This window comes from Lithobates pipiens, unplaced genomic scaffold, assembly GCF_037356315.1.
Source record: "Lithobates pipiens isolate NorthernLeopardFrog02 unplaced genomic scaffold, aLitPip1_a1.2 Scaffold_1, whole genome shotgun sequence".
In the NCBI taxonomy this organism is placed as follows: Eukaryota; Metazoa; Chordata; class Amphibia; order Anura; family Ranidae; genus Lithobates; species Lithobates pipiens.
In genome coordinates, this window is record NW_027507685.1 from 20920690 (window position 1) to 20937970 (window position 17281).

The 17281-nt window shown below is 42.8% G+C and overlaps 1 protein-coding gene across 1 annotated transcript in view; it reads right to left on the reverse strand.

Moving 5' to 3' along the window:
• LOC143984099 (A-kinase anchor protein 17B-like) overlaps positions 1-5679 on the reverse strand; it is a 51712-nt gene extending 46033 nt beyond the window's left edge. Inside the window, exon 1 of the mRNA XM_077484431.1 lies at positions 5556-5679. The gene's annotated coding sequence lies outside the window, so the exon portion shown is untranslated. The remainder of the gene's footprint in view (positions 1-5555) is intronic.
• Between the last annotated feature and the right edge of the window lie 11602 nt (positions 5680-17281).

Genomic DNA, 17281 nt, shown 5'->3' on the forward strand with positions numbered 1-17281 from the left:
TGACCACATCTCTATTTTCACCATGCAATTTCAAAATCTGATCAATAGAAAATATGATCAAATTCATAACTAAAGCATCTTTGTGCTGACAATCATTGCAAAACAGTCAATCATTTCCTGAGTTGGCCAATCGACTCAGGTCTAAATGTTCATGAAGTCTAAATTGATTGGAAAGTAAACTATGGCTCTTTTGATTTTTTTCTGAATCAACCGCTCTGATTGATTTGCACAATTATCGAATTACAATACCGAAATGTGTTTGGCCACCATAAGGGTTTTGAGTATCTTCAGTTTAAATATGAACAAGCAAACTTCCAACTAGCCTGAACCATCATTTGTGTGATCCTCATGCCCTAAAATGATCTAAGAACAAACACACATGGCCAGCGTAGCATTTTCTATATTGATTCTTCTTTTGTAACCAGGATATATTGGTTTAGTTACAAGAAAATAATTCTATGCAACATAGCCCCCAGAACAATACAGAACCTAATAAACCACAAAAAACGAATGCAAACAACAAAAATTAAACAAGTTACAGTGCTGACAGCTCAAGGCACTTCTGTCATTAATAAATCACAAGGGAAATTGTGCAACATTTGTGTAGTCAGGCCTGTAACCCATGACATTAAAAATATATCAATACATAGCTAAATGACAATATTCTTTGGAAACCATAGTGGAATGATGGAAAAGATTACAGGTAGACTGATTGCAGGGCTGGTGCAAGGATTTTTGACACCCTAGGCGAAACCTCATTTTGCCGCCCCCCAGCTCCACCCCTGACTTCACCCCCTTTGTCCTGCCCATGTATACCCCACCTTTTTAATGAAGCACCCATCAAATGCAGCCCACCAGTGCCCATCAAATGTAGCCTCAGCAGCGCCCATCAAATTCAGCCTCACCAGTGCCCATCAATGCAGCCTCACCGGTGCTCATCAATGCAGCCTCACCAGTGCCCATCAATGCAGCCTCACCAGTGCCCATCAATGCAGCCTCACCAGTGCTCATCAATGCAGCCTCACCAGTGCTCATCAATGCAGCCTCACCAGTGCTCATCAATGTAGCCTCACCAGTGCACATCAATGCAGCCTACTTGTGCCCATCAATGAATGTTTGCTTGCTTCCATTCATTCAGGAGTTGGGACACAGACACAGTCCTCCGCCGCCACTGCGCTTCTGACACTATGTACGAACGGAGCGGTGGCTGCCTGCTGATGCTGAGACTTAGTTGCTTGTTGCAAAGAGAACAGAGTAGTAACACCAGTGGCCGGGCGCCCCTAAGCAGCAGTGCGCCCTAGGCGGCTGCCTAGTTTGCCTAGTGGTAGCACCGGCCCTGACTGATTGTCTCCAATACCTTGTTGCTCCAAATTTGTTTAACAGATCTGTAAACTGCGATGAAGCTGTGATGAATGCTGATCAGTCAATGAATTATAATGGGTGGAGATGCAGTACATCACTGATTGTTCAAGACCTGAGATCAGTTCACTTATCCCTACATTGGATTCTTGTATTATATCCACTTAAGGACCAGGCCTCTTTTTCAGACTCGGTGTTTACATGTTTAAAACAGTTTTTTTTGCTAGAAAATTACTTAGAACTCCCAAACCTTTTTCGATTGTTTTTTTTTCTAACACCTTAGAGAATAAAATGGCGGTGAATGCAATACTTTTTTTCACACCGTATTTGTGCAGCGATCTTACAATCACTTTTTTTGAATAAAAAAATAAGACAACAGTAAAGTTAGTCCAATTTTTTTTTTTTATATTGTGAAAGATAATGTTACGCCGAGTAAATTGATACCCAACATGTCACGCTTCAAAATTGCGCCCGCTCATGGAATGGCGTCAAACTTTTAGCCTCAAAAATCTCCATAAGCGACATTTAAAAAATTCTACAGGTTGCATTTTTTGTGTTACAGAGGAGATCTAGGGCTACAATTATTGCTCTCACTCTACCGATCGCGGCAATACCTCATATGTGTGGTTTGACTACCATTTTCATATGCGGGCGCTACTCAAATATGCGCTCGCTTCTGCACGCGAGCTCGACGGGACGGGGTGTTTTTAAAAACCTTTTTTTTTCTTATTTATTTTAATAGATTTTATTTATTTTTGCACTGTTTTAAAAAAAAAATAAAAAATGGATCACTTTTATTCCTATTACAAGGAATGTAAACATCCCTTGTAATAGAAAAAAGCATGACAGGTCCTCTTAAATATGAGATATGGGGTCAAAAAGTCCTCAAATCTCATATTTGAACTTAAATGCAATAAAAAAAAAAAATGTCATTTGAAAAAATGACATTGAAAAAAATGTGCCTTTAAGAGGTATGGGCGGAAGTGACGTTTTGACGACGCTTCCGCCCTCCTATGGTATAGAGACGAGTGGGGGCCATCTTAGCCTCACTCGTCTCTATACCCAGCACAGGAAAGGACCCGATCGCCTCCGCCGCTACCGACGGCTCCGGTAAGCGGCGAAGGGGGGGTGACACCTCTCCCGCTGCCGATAGCGGTAATCTCACGGCGAACCCGCCGCAGAGACCACCATTATCGCACGCACGACCGGCGCCTGAAGAGATGGATATCTTGGTTGTGGCAGAAGCTTCTGCCGTTATAGAGATATCCCTCTTCAAAAAATGGACGTACATCGGTGTGCACCAGTCACATTTTGCAAATTGATGTTTTTTACCTTTATTTGTAATCAGCTGTCAGTGGTGGGAAAAGCTATCCCCTTTCGAGACTTAAGGCTGGTACACACAATCAAAAAATGGTCCAAAAACACCGCTTTCGAAACGATCGTACGATAGTCTGATCGTTAGTACGCAGCTTTCGAGAGCCAATCACGGCGAAATTATATGGAGGGACAAATCTGAAAATTTTTCTCGTACAATACCAGATTGTGTGATTTTTGTTTAATCAGTACAGTTTTTGGCCGAAATACAGTACAACACAATACATCAGTTCCGAATTTTTATTCTGTCCTACAAGAATTTTTGTATCTTTAGTAACCTCTTAATTTTCTTAATCTTAAAAATCTTTAAAAAAAAAAACAACAAAAAAACAAAACGGATGACCGTTCCTCCAATAATCTTCTCATTGTGTGCACCAGGCTTTAGAAGAACACGACAAATGAATTTAATATATTGTAAACAAGTTTGTGATGGGGATTATGTGATATCTCAAAGCGCAGAAGTTAATAACAGAGACAGTACAGGTGAGGATAAATATGGATAATTATACTGCATTTGTCTCCAAGGAGTTCACCACAACATCTGGCACCACTTTCTTTTTAATGCCAACAATCTCATTGTAATTCCAAATCACAGAATAAAATGCTACACTAAAATATCTGCATTTTTGTGAGAATAATAATATTAATAAAAATAATAATAAAATAATATCAATTCTATTTTAGGTTCACCTGATTGACAGATTAGCAAGTATTTATGTCTATTACCGTACATTTCCATTGGCCTTTTTTTCAAAATATTGTAAAAGGCAATGGTGTACAATACCCCCTATTGCAATCATGATGTGATGGTAGTAAGCAAAGTGCCCTTCAGCCATAACAACCAATTAGATTGTGTACAATACCCCCTATTGCAACCAAAGATGTAAGTGGTTACTATGGATTATCGCACATCTTCGCTGTTACTGCCGTTGTATTAAGTATAAGGGCTTATTTTATAAAACAGTGCAAAGATTGATGGTAGTAAGCAAAGTGCCCTTTAGCCATAACAACCAATCAGATTTAATTTATCTGAAGTCAGCTCAGTGAAAGATACATTTTGACTTCCGAAACATTGGTTACTATGCTTTATCCTTGGTCTTATTCTAAAATTCTAATCTTAAATGGGCTTAAGGTGACCATTATTGACCTGGATAATTTCTTCACATTTTGAAAATGATTTGAGGCTATTTGTGACCTTACTGCAGGTGATAAAAGATTTCAATATCTTCCTATTTGTCATTTTTGGGGAGATACCTGTCTATCTACGGCCACTCTTATCCAGTAATGTACTGTAAAGAGCAATGATAAAGAGTAACAGTCCGCAGAAACTAATCAGATTTTACTTTACATTAGTCACATGGAGATGATTTGTGAATTTCTGCTATGAGTCGAGCACATCACAGTTGATCTTTGGCCTGCTTTATGGAATAAGCCCATTGATGCTGAACATTGCCCGACATACGGAAAATCCTACACTGCAGAAGTTACAGTTCAACACCTGCTCCTCTATTTATTTGTCACAATGCAAAATCGTTCTCTCAGTATCATATGAAACAAGAAGAGGAACACACGTACACTGAAAGAAATCAACAGCCCAATAGAAGAAGCAACAGCACATAAGACTAAGGCTGGGTTCACATATACACGAATTGGATGTGTTGCAATTCGCATAACATGTGAGTGTGACCGACTTTTAATGGAGCTGGTGATGTATCAAATAGTGTCCCCCATCGGATAGTGTCCGCCCTGTACTGAGCTTGCGCAATACGGAGGACAGGGAGAAGCCGAACATCTTCGAAGATAAACGGCACCTGTGCACTGAGTCCAGGTTCTAGCCCCACCATCCAAGTGGACATAGGGTTAGAATAAAAAATAGCCGAAGCGTGGTGAGCAAAGCGAGCCCACAAGGGGCCCTGTTACTATGAGCAACTGTATGTCCACTTGGATGGTGGGGTTTGCACCTGGACTCAGTGCACAGGTGCCGTTTATCTTCGAAGATGTTCGGCTTCTCCCTGTCCTCCGTATTGCGCAAAGTTCTTTCTTCGGAAACTTTCAGAGTCTCCTTCTCCTCCGTACTGCGCAAGCGCTGCGCCTGCGCAGCACGGGGCGGACACTATTCGATGGCCGGACACTTTTTGACAGAACACCAGTCCACACATGTCTGGGGTGGCTGCAGTGTGGTTTTAAAAAGGGTCCTGTGTGTTTTTGGGTCCAGTTCAGGTGCGAATTCTGGGAGAAATCTGCACCTGAATCGCCCCTGAACCGGTGAACAGAAACGCACAGGGCACCGGACTGCAAACCGCACCGCAGATATGTGAACCCAGCCCCACAGGCATATTTATAAAGCAGTACATTTGACATTCACAAAACATTCACTGCAAGGGAAATCTTCCAGAATTGGTTCACCACCATTGAATCTTTGGTGAAATAGTGAAAATCATTGCTTTATAAATATGCCTCTTGTGCAAGGCAAAAGCCATTACAATACTGAACATCCACAATCGTATGTCGTATTACACAAGTCACAAGCTGAGAGGGGAGCCTATAAAACAATAAGCAAATACAAAGATGTAATTCAAAGCAAGTGAACCACTAACCACTGACTAAAGACAACAAAAGAAAAACATATGGACATACGTAACATAATACCCAGTTATAGTTTTTACTGGTTCCACTTCCCTTTGTTTAGAAGATGTAATAAGAAATTATATTTACCATGTCATAATTCTCCTTTAGTATAACTAAAAAGATAATGCAATAAAAGCGGTTTTGTTACGTGATGTGCAAGGCTGTGTGAAATAGAATAAAAATCAGTTTCTTACCGGTTTTTGGTCTGGGATATACAGAGTCTGACCTGCGTGCTGCTAATCTGTGAGAACAAACAGTCAGGTAGAGTATTTGTCATCTGCTTCCTGCTTTTGCAGAATGTGATGCTAAGATTAGCGTATGAAAACACAGGGGGTTTACGAAGCCCTCTCACTGGCTCCTTCTCCGCATCTAATTGCCTATCGGCAAACCCTCTCCCTGCTGATGGTCCTTTAATAAAGGCCTACCTGGTTTATTTCTTTTACAACCTGTTCAAAGTAGAATTCTCTTTTTCACATTTTATTTCCCCTTCCATAGAAATTCTACTTTAATATAAAGGGAGGGTAATAAAACATTTAAAAATTCTCAGAAAATGTAAGTAGCAACCAGGCTGCAAGGACGCCTATCATAGTTTTTAACCACTTCAATACTGGGCACTTAAACACCTTCCTGCCCAGACCAATTTTGAGCTTTCAGCGCTGTCGCACTTTGAATGACAATTGCGCAGTCATGCTACACTGTACCCAAATGAAATTTTTATCATTTTTTCCCCACAAATAGAGCTTTCTTTTGGTGGTATTTGATCACCTCTACGGTTTTTATTTTTTGCGCTACAAATAAAAAATACCGAAAATTTTGAAAAAAAAAAATGTTTTTTTGTTTCAGTTTCAAAACTTTGTAAATAAGTACGTTTTCTCCTTCACTGATGGGCACTGATGGGGCTACACTGATGGGCACTGATAAGGCGGCACTGATGGGCACCAATGAAGTGGCACTGATAGGCGGCACTGATGGGCGACACGGATGGGCGACACGGACGGACACTGAAAGGTGGCACAAATTGGCACTGATAGCTGGCACTGATAGCTGGCACGGATGGTCGGCACGGATGGGCGGCACAGATGGGCATGGATAGGCGGCACAGATGGGCATGGATAGGCGGCACAGGTGGGCACTCATAGGCGGCACAGGTGGGCACTCATAGGCGGCACAGGTGGGCACTCATAGGCAGCACAGGTGGGCACTCATAGGCGGCATTGGTGTTATACTATAGTAATGGATGCCAATCAGTGCCAAACAATAATGCATGCCAATCAGTGATGCCCATTGTGGCCACTGATTGGCATCCATTATGGGCACTGATTGGCACCCATTGTGCTGACTGGCATCCCTGGTGGTCTAGGGAGGATTACCTTTTCCCTGGTGGTCTGGTAGCGTCCCTGGTGGTCCAGTGTGGGCATCCTCGGGGGGGGTGTGCTGATAATCGATCAGCACAGACCCCCCCTGTCAGAGGAGCAGCCGATCGGCTCTCCTCTACTCGCGTCTGACAGACGCGAGTGAGGGAAAGCCGATCACCGGCTCTTCCCATTTACACTGTGATCAGCCGTGATTGGACACGGCTGATCACGTGGTAAAGAGTCTCCGTCGGAGACTCTTTACCGAGATCGTAGTTGCCGGGTGTCAGAATGACACCCGGCAACAACGATCGCTGTGATGCGCGCCCCCGGGGGCGCGCAGCGGCTCATAATCCTGATCACGTCATATGACGTCCGGTCAGGATTATGAAACCACTTTGCCGCCGTCAATTGCCTATAGGGCGGGCGGCAAGTGGTTAAAGTGTATGTATACCCAAATAATGAACTTCTTTTATTCACTCCATTTTAGTCTGGTAAATACACCATTGAAAGCATTTTGTTTTATCTGTTTGATACGTTTGAAAAAATACCTGTTGAGTAAAATAGAAATTTAGAGCTGTCCTGTGTCCTGTTCACTCTGCCTGTGTTATTTCAAGGAGTCTGATCGGTCCTTCCAGTTCTTTTCTTGGACTACAAAACAACCCCCTATGTTGTGCAGCTGAGGCGAGGGGAGGGATTTTGTAGTTTAGCAAACAACAACTGAGCAGGGGTAACATAATGGGGGTTATTTACTAAAGGAAAATCCACTTTGCACTGCAAGTGCACTTGGAAGTAAAGTCGCTGTAGATCTGAGGGGGACATGCAAGGAAAATGAAAAACAGCATTTTAGCTTGCACATGATTGGATGATAAAATCAGCAGAGCTTCCACTCATTTCAGATCTACCCCTTTGATTTTCAGTGCAAAGTGGATTTGCCTTTCGTAAATAACCCCTAATGTCGTGCAATTGCAGTATAGCATCATGCACTCTGACACACTTGGACTGAAGGGAGAACATTTGTTGAAAATGTATAAAATACTCCAACCGTTTAAAGGAAAATAAACAGTAATAATTGCTCAACAAATATGTAAAACAATGGCAATTAAGATATGATTGCTGACAAATAAGTGAAATGGAGAGTAGTCCCTAAACACTGTGCTAGGGGTAATCCTGCCTAAAGGAAGGAGAACAATAATAACAGTTCGGCAGTCTATATTACCCCTGTCCCTGCTGGTCAGCATGTTGGGGGCCCAAGTCTGATGTTGGAATACTTAGAATAAATTACCTCCAAACACCAGTAAAGGCACCTGCACTGTGACCCATTCACGCAGTGCTATTCCTTTGATCAGGGTGTACTGGGGGCTGGCCATGGCCTGCAACCAGATGCAGACTCTATATCCCTTAATGTTCTTGCATCTCCCTGAGCCCAGGAACAAGCCACTTCCCTTTCCTTTCCCCAGAGCTTTAATGACTGTCGGATCTGTAGTTCCTCTGCTCAGTCCAAAAAGCAGGCTTAGTTTGTTTGGAACTACCTCCCCCACAATCCTCAGTTCTTTCCAGCATTTACAGCAGTTTAGGCAGTCCACATCCTCTTCCTCTGAGTGGTGGGCGGTCTTCACAGGCTACACGAAGCCCTGAAAAAGTCTCCAGTAACCTTTGTGCCTGTCCCTCTGTAAACATGGGCAAGAACAGCAGCAGAAACAATAAAGTTGATATCCAAATCCATGGAGCCCCTCCTGTCTGCCAGTGCTGCAGACCAGGCTACATCAGTATTTGCATAATAGAGCAGCTTGTTTCATGGTTAATACACTAAAAGGTAACCAAGACTCATTGAGGTTGATTTACTAAAACTGGAGAGTGAAAAACCTAGGGCAGCTGAGCATGGTAGCCAATCAGCTTCTAACTTCAGCTTTTTTGTTCAAGCTCTGGCAAAAAAAAAAAAAAAAACTGAAAGCTGATTGGTTGCTTTGCATTCTATTTGCATTCTATTTGCATTCTATTTGCTAGAGGTGAGATTTTTGGTGAGTACAGGTAAATTTAAAGTGGAAGTAAACCCATTGATTTAAACAGTTAAAAAAAAAGGCATGCCGGGAATGCTAACTGCACATTGGCTGTGCTCTCAGCCAAACTATCAAACCATCCAATGGCTGGTGTCATAACGAATCACATGTGCAGCACCATAGCAGTTGAAGATTAAACAGAGGCAAAGATGGCAGCTTCCTTGGCTGAAAACAATAGGGGAGTTTACTTCCACTTTAAGCAGGCCTAGCTTCAAGCTTATTCTGGGGATGGGGGGGGGGGGGTGACTTTGGGCCTGGGACTCGGGTGCAGGATGGATCCCTTCAAGAACGCATTAAGGATCTGAACAGGAGGCACAGGAAGGAGTCAGAGAGGAGACAGCAGGAGCTAGTACTGCCACGAGGGCTGGTGAGTGACATGTGCTATTGGGAAGACTGGAGAGGCATTCCAGAGAGGACTGGGAGGAAACCTTCAGAGCTGGGTGCGGGGCCAGTAAGGATTGCAATGTCACGGGTAGTGAGGTTGGGCAGCTGCAGCCATTTTTAGAATGATGTATGAGGAGTAATTTTTAGGCTTTCATTGCATGCACCAATAAGCCCTGATTACAATGACCTGAGACTAATGCCGCATACACATGACCGGACTTTCCGGCAGAAAAGGTCCAACGGTCTGCCTGACGGACTTTTGACGGAGTTACAATGGACTTCCAAACGAACAGACTTGCCCACACAAGAACAGACTAAAGTCCGTTCGTTTTGAACGTGATGACGCACGAAGGGACTAGAAAAGGAATTTCAATAGCCAGTAGCCAATAGCTGCCCTTGAATCGTATTTGGTCCGTCGAACCAGCATACAGACGAACGGTTTTCCCCCGATAGGAATTGAGTCCGTTGGACAGATTTGAAACATGTTCTATTTCTTGGCCCGTCTGAATTTTTAAAAGAAAAACGATCGGATTATCCCACACACGATCGGAATATCCGACGGAATGATTCTGTTGGACCTATTCTGACGGAAAGTCTGGTCGTGTGTACGTGGCATTAGACTGCAACTTCTACGATACTGTTGGGCTTTAAAACAATATCTGTAGGCCAGCAGCTTGCTATATGGGGCACCCGTGCCGAGTCACAGCTCCCTGTATCCATTCAGACATGGAGCCCTGACACTGCCCCACCCCCTTTCTCCCCTGATTGGCTAACTGACTTTGACAGCTGCAGGAGCCAATGGTGAAGCTCCTATGTCCCAGCCAATCAGGATGAGAGTCCCAGACAGCTAAGACACTCGTGGACATTGCTGGAGAGAGATGGGGCTCAGGTAAGTAATTAGGAGGTGCTGGGGACACTGCTACACACAGAAGGTTGTTTATCTTAATGCATAGAATGCATTAAGATAAAAAAAACTTCTGTCTTTACAACTCCTTTAACCACTTCAGCCCCGGAAGAATTTACCCCCTTAATGACCAGAGCATTTTTTGCAATACAGCACTGCGCCGCTTTAACTAACAATTGTGCGGTCATGTGATGTTGCACTCAAACAAAATTGACTTACTTTTTTTCCCACAAATAGAGCTTTCTTTTGGTGCCATTTGATCACCTCTGCGGTTTTATTTTTTGCGCTATAAACAAAAAAAGACTGTAAATTTTTGAAAAAAAAGCAATATTTTTTACTTTTTGCTTAAATAAATATCCCACAAAAAATATAAAAAAACGAATTTCTTCCTCAGTTTAGGCCAATATGTAATCTTCTATATATTTTTGGTAAAAAATAAATAAAAAAACGCAACAAGCGTATTAAAATTAAAAATCATCTGCATGTTTTCAGTGATTAAAACTAAACATAATAAAATTAGAAATAAGTCAATTGGCAAAAACTATGATGAAAATCAATTCCAATTTTCATCAATGAAGGAAAATGGAATGAAAATGTAAGAGGGACATTTACCCACCTGAACGTCCACTTTCCTCTGAGCTCTGCCTGTCTGTTAAAGCCTCAGCCCCTGATAAGCTATTATGATTGAGCCCCTGATAATCTGTATTGGCCGAGGGTCACAGGTTCCTTTTGTCTGCCTGCTGCCTGGAACAATGCCCTGCAAACCCATGGTAAGTGTTCCCCCTCCCAGCACCGGAGCAGTGTTTAGCACTGTGTAAAATAACAGACCGGTTCTCTTCCCTGTGCCCTCCTTCACTCCCATTTACTTCCCAATCCCCCCTACATGTTATTCGATTTTTACTCCAGGAGTATATAATGAGTTTGAAAGTTCTAGAGAAATACTTGAATAATGCATTACAATTTAACTAAACCAATTAGATTTTAGTCTACTAAAATGTAACAGGGACTTTAGTCTACTAAAATGTACTGGATATTTTAGTTGTCTAAAATACGACTAAAACTAAAACAATTCAGATGACTATAAAAACACTAAAACTAAAATGGCATTTTAGTCAAAAGACTACAACTAAAACGAAATCATAATTTGATGTCAATATTAACACTGATGATTGGGTTCATGCAGGAATCAGAATATTCATCCTTTAGCTATTATAACTCTGCAGGCTGTCCACATTTAGGCAATCCCTAAAAACTCATCACCACAGGGAAGCCTATGGCTCCACTGCCTAACAACTGAACTTTTCTTTCATCAACATCCCCACACACCTTTTGTACTACTCTCCTCTTCTATTAGATTGTAAGCTCTCACAAACAGGGCCCTCCTAACCCTCTTGTCTTGAATTGTACAGTACTGTAGCTGGCTCTACTGTCTCTCTTTATATTATAAAGAGCAGTGCAAACTGTTGACACTCTATAAAATCTATAAAGTTTTGGATGTACAGATTGGCCCAGGGGCTAAAAGGAACAATATGCATACATTGTCCCACTAATTTATGATAAAAGTGAAGCACGCAGCAGATATATTCTTCACTCTAATTCATCACAAAGGTGTTTTGTCAGGTTGAGGTGCAGGCCAGTAAAGTTCCTCCATCCCAAACTCGCTCATCCATGTCTTTATAGACCTTGCTTTGTGCATGCATTGTGCAGTCATGTTGTAACGGGCAGGGGCCATCCCCAAACTGTTCCCACAAAGTTGAGAAAATTAAATTGTCCAAAATGTCTTTGTATGCTGATGCCTTAAGAGTTCCCTTCACTGGAACTAAGGTGCCAAGCCCAACCCCTGAAGAACAACCCCCACCACAATCCCCCCTCTACTAAATGATTAGGACCAGTGCACATAATCAGGTCCATAAAGACATGGATGAGTGAATTTGGGGTGGAGGATCTTAAATGGCCTGCACAAAGACCTGACCTCAACCCAATAGAACACTATTGGGATGAATTAGAGTGGAGACTGCGAGCCAGGCCATCTCATCCAACATCAGTGCCTGACCTCACAAATGCACTTCTGGAAGAATGGTCAAATATTCCCATAGATACACTCCTAAACCTTGAGGACAACCTTCCCAGAAGAGTTGAAGCTGTTATAGCTGCAAAGGGTGGGCCAACTCAATATTGAACACTACGGACTAGGACTGGGATGCCGTTAAAGTTCATGTGTATGTCCCAATGCTTTTGACAATATAGTGTATGTTACAATCTGATTGTAAAATCACCTTTAGACCTACCAACAACTATGTATTGCAAGGGCCTGGCTAACTGAATACAAAGCGAATGAATAGACTCTATTACTCTACCCGATGCCCATCCCTCTAGCCAATGCTCATCCCTCAGACAGGGACACAAGAACAATAAAAGCACTTCTTCAGTAGAATGGAGAAGGGATTGTATCAGATTTTGTGTTCACTGGAGAATTCACTTCACAACATTGCCACCTGGACAGGGTTTGAGGTACGAAATACAATTGATTTGAGTTACCCTATGCTGTTACAAAATGTACATTCGTTTTGTGAAATATAAATGTTGTCTGACTTAATGTGAGAATTTCTGAAATCTGCATGCTTGAATTTGTTCAATAAACTTCTTTCTGATAAAAAAAAAAAAAAAAAATGTTGTATGACTTCTTTCATTTGAACAGTTAAAGGTTACGTTAAAGGTAGGTGATTATTTTTGACAAGCTCTAACCTTGTTTTCATGTCGAGTTTAGCGTAATCCCTGAGATGTGGGTCTCTTGACACCCACTGCTGTCTCCAGGCTCATTGTCATGGCATTAATACCTGAGCAGGTGAGCTGAGTATTTGACTATGTCTAACATCAATTGAGATTGTGTGAAAATGCCATACCTTCTTTCTTACATAAAGGGCACCTATCAAAAACTTAAAAATTATATAAATATTACTTTATAAATGTAAAGTGTATTTCCACTTTTGCAGACAAATTGTGACAATGTCTATGCTCTATATATTTTACATATAACCTCCAGCATAGCTTTAACATTTTTTTTTTTTTTTATTGCATCTTTCACTCTTTCACTTTCAAATGGGAAGTTTGCATAACACTACATTGTCTGATTGACTTACTTAGCTCTATATTTTGCACATGTCCTACATAACTCCAGCTGTCTAAAGTTCAGTCCAATCATAGTTCATAATGTCTTAAATGCTCTAGTGCCACTGGTACTTTTTATCATTTTCTGTCGGACTGCCCTACGATACAAGACATTTGGAAGCAAATATTCCAGTTTTTACATGATAGAATGGGTTCCCTGATATCCCTGCACCGCAAACAATGTCTGTTGGGTTTCTTCACAGATTCTGAAATGGACAAATTCACAACAGTTTTTTTTACATAAGACTCTATTCACAGAGCGTAAATTGCTAGCACGCACATGAATCCAAGCTCTCCCCCTACCTTTGAGCTTAAGTAGTTTATTTATGAACCCAGAGTTTGCCCTTCCAAATACCAAAAGGTTTGGGATCAATGGCTACAACACTAAGATACCTGTACTTCCCAATCTGAGCTTACATCGGGTACTCTATGCTAGTGTTTCTCAACTCCAGTCCTCAAGGTGCACCAACAGGTCATGTTTTCAGGTTTTCCATTATCTTGCACGGGTGATTTGATCAGATTCACTGCCTTAGCAATTGCCACAGCCATTTCATCTGAGGGAAATCCTGAAAACATGACCTCTTGGGGCGCCTTGAGGACTGGCGTTGAGAAATACTAGCATAGAGTACCCAATGCAAGCTCAGATTGGGAAGTACAGGTATTGGAGTGTTGTAGCCATTGATCCCAAACCTTTTGGTATTTGGAAGGGCAACCTCTGTGTTCATAAATAAACTACTTATGCACAGAGCAACCAATTTACCTGTCCTCTATGTTACGCTTTCAGGTACGTGTTACAGATTGACCATACTATGCTATATTCTCCGACTGGGTCACAAGGTCTGGATCTCCACCTTCTTTCTATGTCACTGTTAAGCCCTGTACACACGAGCGGACTTTTCAACATCCAAAGTCTGACGGAATGATTCCGGCAGACTATTCGATCGTGTGTGGGCTGCAACGGACTTTTGATTCGCAAAAGTCTGACAGACTTTAGAAAATGGAACATGCTTCAAATTTTTCCGACGGAACTCCGCCGGACCCAGTTCCTACCGAAAAATTTGCTCGTGTGTATGCTATTCCGACGGACTAAAACCGACGCTAGGGCAGCTATTGGCTACTGGCTATGAACTTCCTTATTCGAGTCCAGTCGTACGTCATCACGTTCGAATCCGTCGGAGTTTGGTGTGATTGTGTGTGGCCAAGTCCGCTCATTCGGAAAGTCCGTCAGAACTCCGGCAGAACTCCTTCGGAAGTCTGTCGGACATAAGTCTGGTCGTGTGTACTCGGCATTACTGACCTCAAAATTATCTTCACTGTACATCACTTCATTTCAATAAACTTGGCTATTGTCTCTCCAATTTTCACTTAGACAACAATATTTTCTATATGGCATGTATTGTATCTTTTGAGCACTATGTACAAATGTATATATGTTAAGCCGCGTACACACGGGCGGATTGTATGGCCTACTTAGACTGCACGCTGAAAAAGTCAGCTGAAGCCCACACACGAGCGGACTGTCCGCTGAAATGTGTTTCGACGGACTAAGTTGGCCAGACAGTCCGCCCGTGTGTACGCGGCTTTAGACTAAAGCTATTGGCTACTAGCCTGAACGTAGTCCCGTCGTAACGAAATAACGTCATCATGTTCCGAACGATCGGATTTTCCGACAGCTTTGTCCTACCGCGTGTATCCAACACCAGTTTCGGACAAAATCCGTTGGACAAAATCCGATGGATTTGGTTGTCAGAATTTCCAACCGTGTGTACAAGGGCTAACAGAGGCTTATGATTGGCCAGATGTTAATGCCCGAATGTAGCCTTTCCGCCCGCTTCTTCTTAGATAGAGGACCCAGCTATCTTTCATTGTAGCTACCATCTTGGATACATGTCTCCTGGCCAAAGGCCTGCTCACGACATCACCAACCAGAGGCCTTAATATTCAGAATAAAGGAATGTCCACACACAGATGCATAATCAGCATTTTACTGCAACTTCCTAAATTCCTTAACGTACTATTCAGAATCTTCGGCGCAGAACGCCTAATGCAAAGTTAAACATTCTATAGCAGTCACAACACATAGCACAAAAATACCTATTTTAATTAGGCCATCTTCTGCGCCTCCTTGGGAGTACCATAGTATTGGGACCGCCTCCTATCATATACTAAGTCCGCAGCAAAAAGGTTCCATCACCGATTCACAGGGCCCGCAGCTGAGGATCAGGGGGCAGGGTGCTCCTTTTTTATACCTGTAGGTAGGTGCAGTTTATCCTCTCCACTGTAGGTGGTGCTGTTATGCTGGCCACTGTACAGAGGTAATGGAGTATTGGAGGAGCTTTGTTCCTCTGAAGACTCCCTAGGTGTCATCTGGAAGGCAGCTGTCTGATTGGATACTGCAACACTGGATGACCTCCACAGCCATCTTTTTTTTTTAACAAGAAATTCTTCGATTTTTGCGATGCATTTACACAGTTGTTCACAGAAATTTGTTACATGAATTGTCACAGGACGAATTGGCAGCACGTTTAAACAAGAGAAAGATGCTCAGAGCTCTTAAGTTACATCACATTAGGAAATGTGTTCGCAGGCAGTAGATTCCAGCATTACTTAATAAGGAGGTCCTAGGAGGGGGGGGGGGGGCAGGGGAAGGCAGAATATACAGAAGGTAAAAAAGGGGGGGAGTGGGATGGGAGGGGAAGAGAAGGGGGGCGGGGGAGGAGGAGGAGGGAGGGGAGAAAAGGAGGGACCTTATCTAGTTCACAAAGCTCAAACAGTGATTAGACAATCAGGAGATCATAGTAGTGGTACACTATTGCGGGTCAACAATATCTTAGTGATTTTCCACCAGTTCTGTGCCCCAGGCATCTATCCATCCTGACCATATATCCTATCAACTTTGCCAGGGCAGTTTTGGTTGGCATAGGTAAGCTTATACAGTGGCAACACTGAGTTCAGTGTTAGGCGCCATGAGGACACCTTGGGGGGTGTAGTGTCCTTCCAATGTAGGAATATCTCTCTACGGGCATAAAAAGTAGCATAACTCAGGAATAGTCTAGTATATTTGCCCCTTACCCTGGATTTACAAGGAGGAGAGGGGTTTACTTATGATCTTGGCAGTAAGTAGTCCCTCCAGAGAGTCTGATTTCAGTATGAAATGTATTGGGAACTGTTTCCTGTATACATGTCGAAGCTGGTAGTATCGAAACAACATCCACCCCAGTAGTGAGTAGGCACTTTTGAGATCAGAAAGGGATCTCAGTTTACCCACCGTCACTATATGCTTCAATTTGACTATACCCTTCCTTGCCCAAACCTGGGGGTCTGAAACGGTATTCATGTGTGGTAGGTTGGGATTTCCCCATAGAGGGATGTGGGGAGAGAACGTCTCAGGGGAACCGAAGCATGTCCTGGCTTTATTCCATACAGTGATGGTTGTGCGCATCAGCTCCATGATGCCAGGGTGAGATCTTGTCCTCCTGAATACCACATTGCTGAGGGAGGAGTATGAGCCCATTATGGCTGCTTCCAAGGTCACTGCTGGGTTGTCCTGTGGTTGGGAAAACCACCATCTGACCGTCACTAGGGCGGCCACCCAGAAGTAGATCTGAAAATCTGGTAGGGACAGACCTCCCTGGGTGATGGGCAACTGAAGGGTGGTGATGGCTAGTCGTGAGGGCCTTCCGTTCCAAACAAAGGAAGATATTATACCTCCACAGCCATCTTTAGTGAGGGAAATGCTAATAAATAGCATTATCCCACTGCAGTTGATGTGCATTTGCAAAGTATATATAGTTGTGACAAGATCCAGGCTGGTTAGGGACAGTGTATTTAGTGCCAAGGAGAGGTTCCTGTGGAGACGGGACAGAACAAGGAAACTGCAGCTGGCCCCGCTATCTGGGGACTCTAGAGCTGGAACCAAGATCTTTCTAATGGTCTGCTAAGTACGCCTGCACTGCTGCTCTGCCTATTAGCCACCCCCTTCATTCAGATGCTGCTTCGGGAACATAAGCATGATTAAAGTGACACCTCAAGTGCTAGGACTGTGTTAAAGA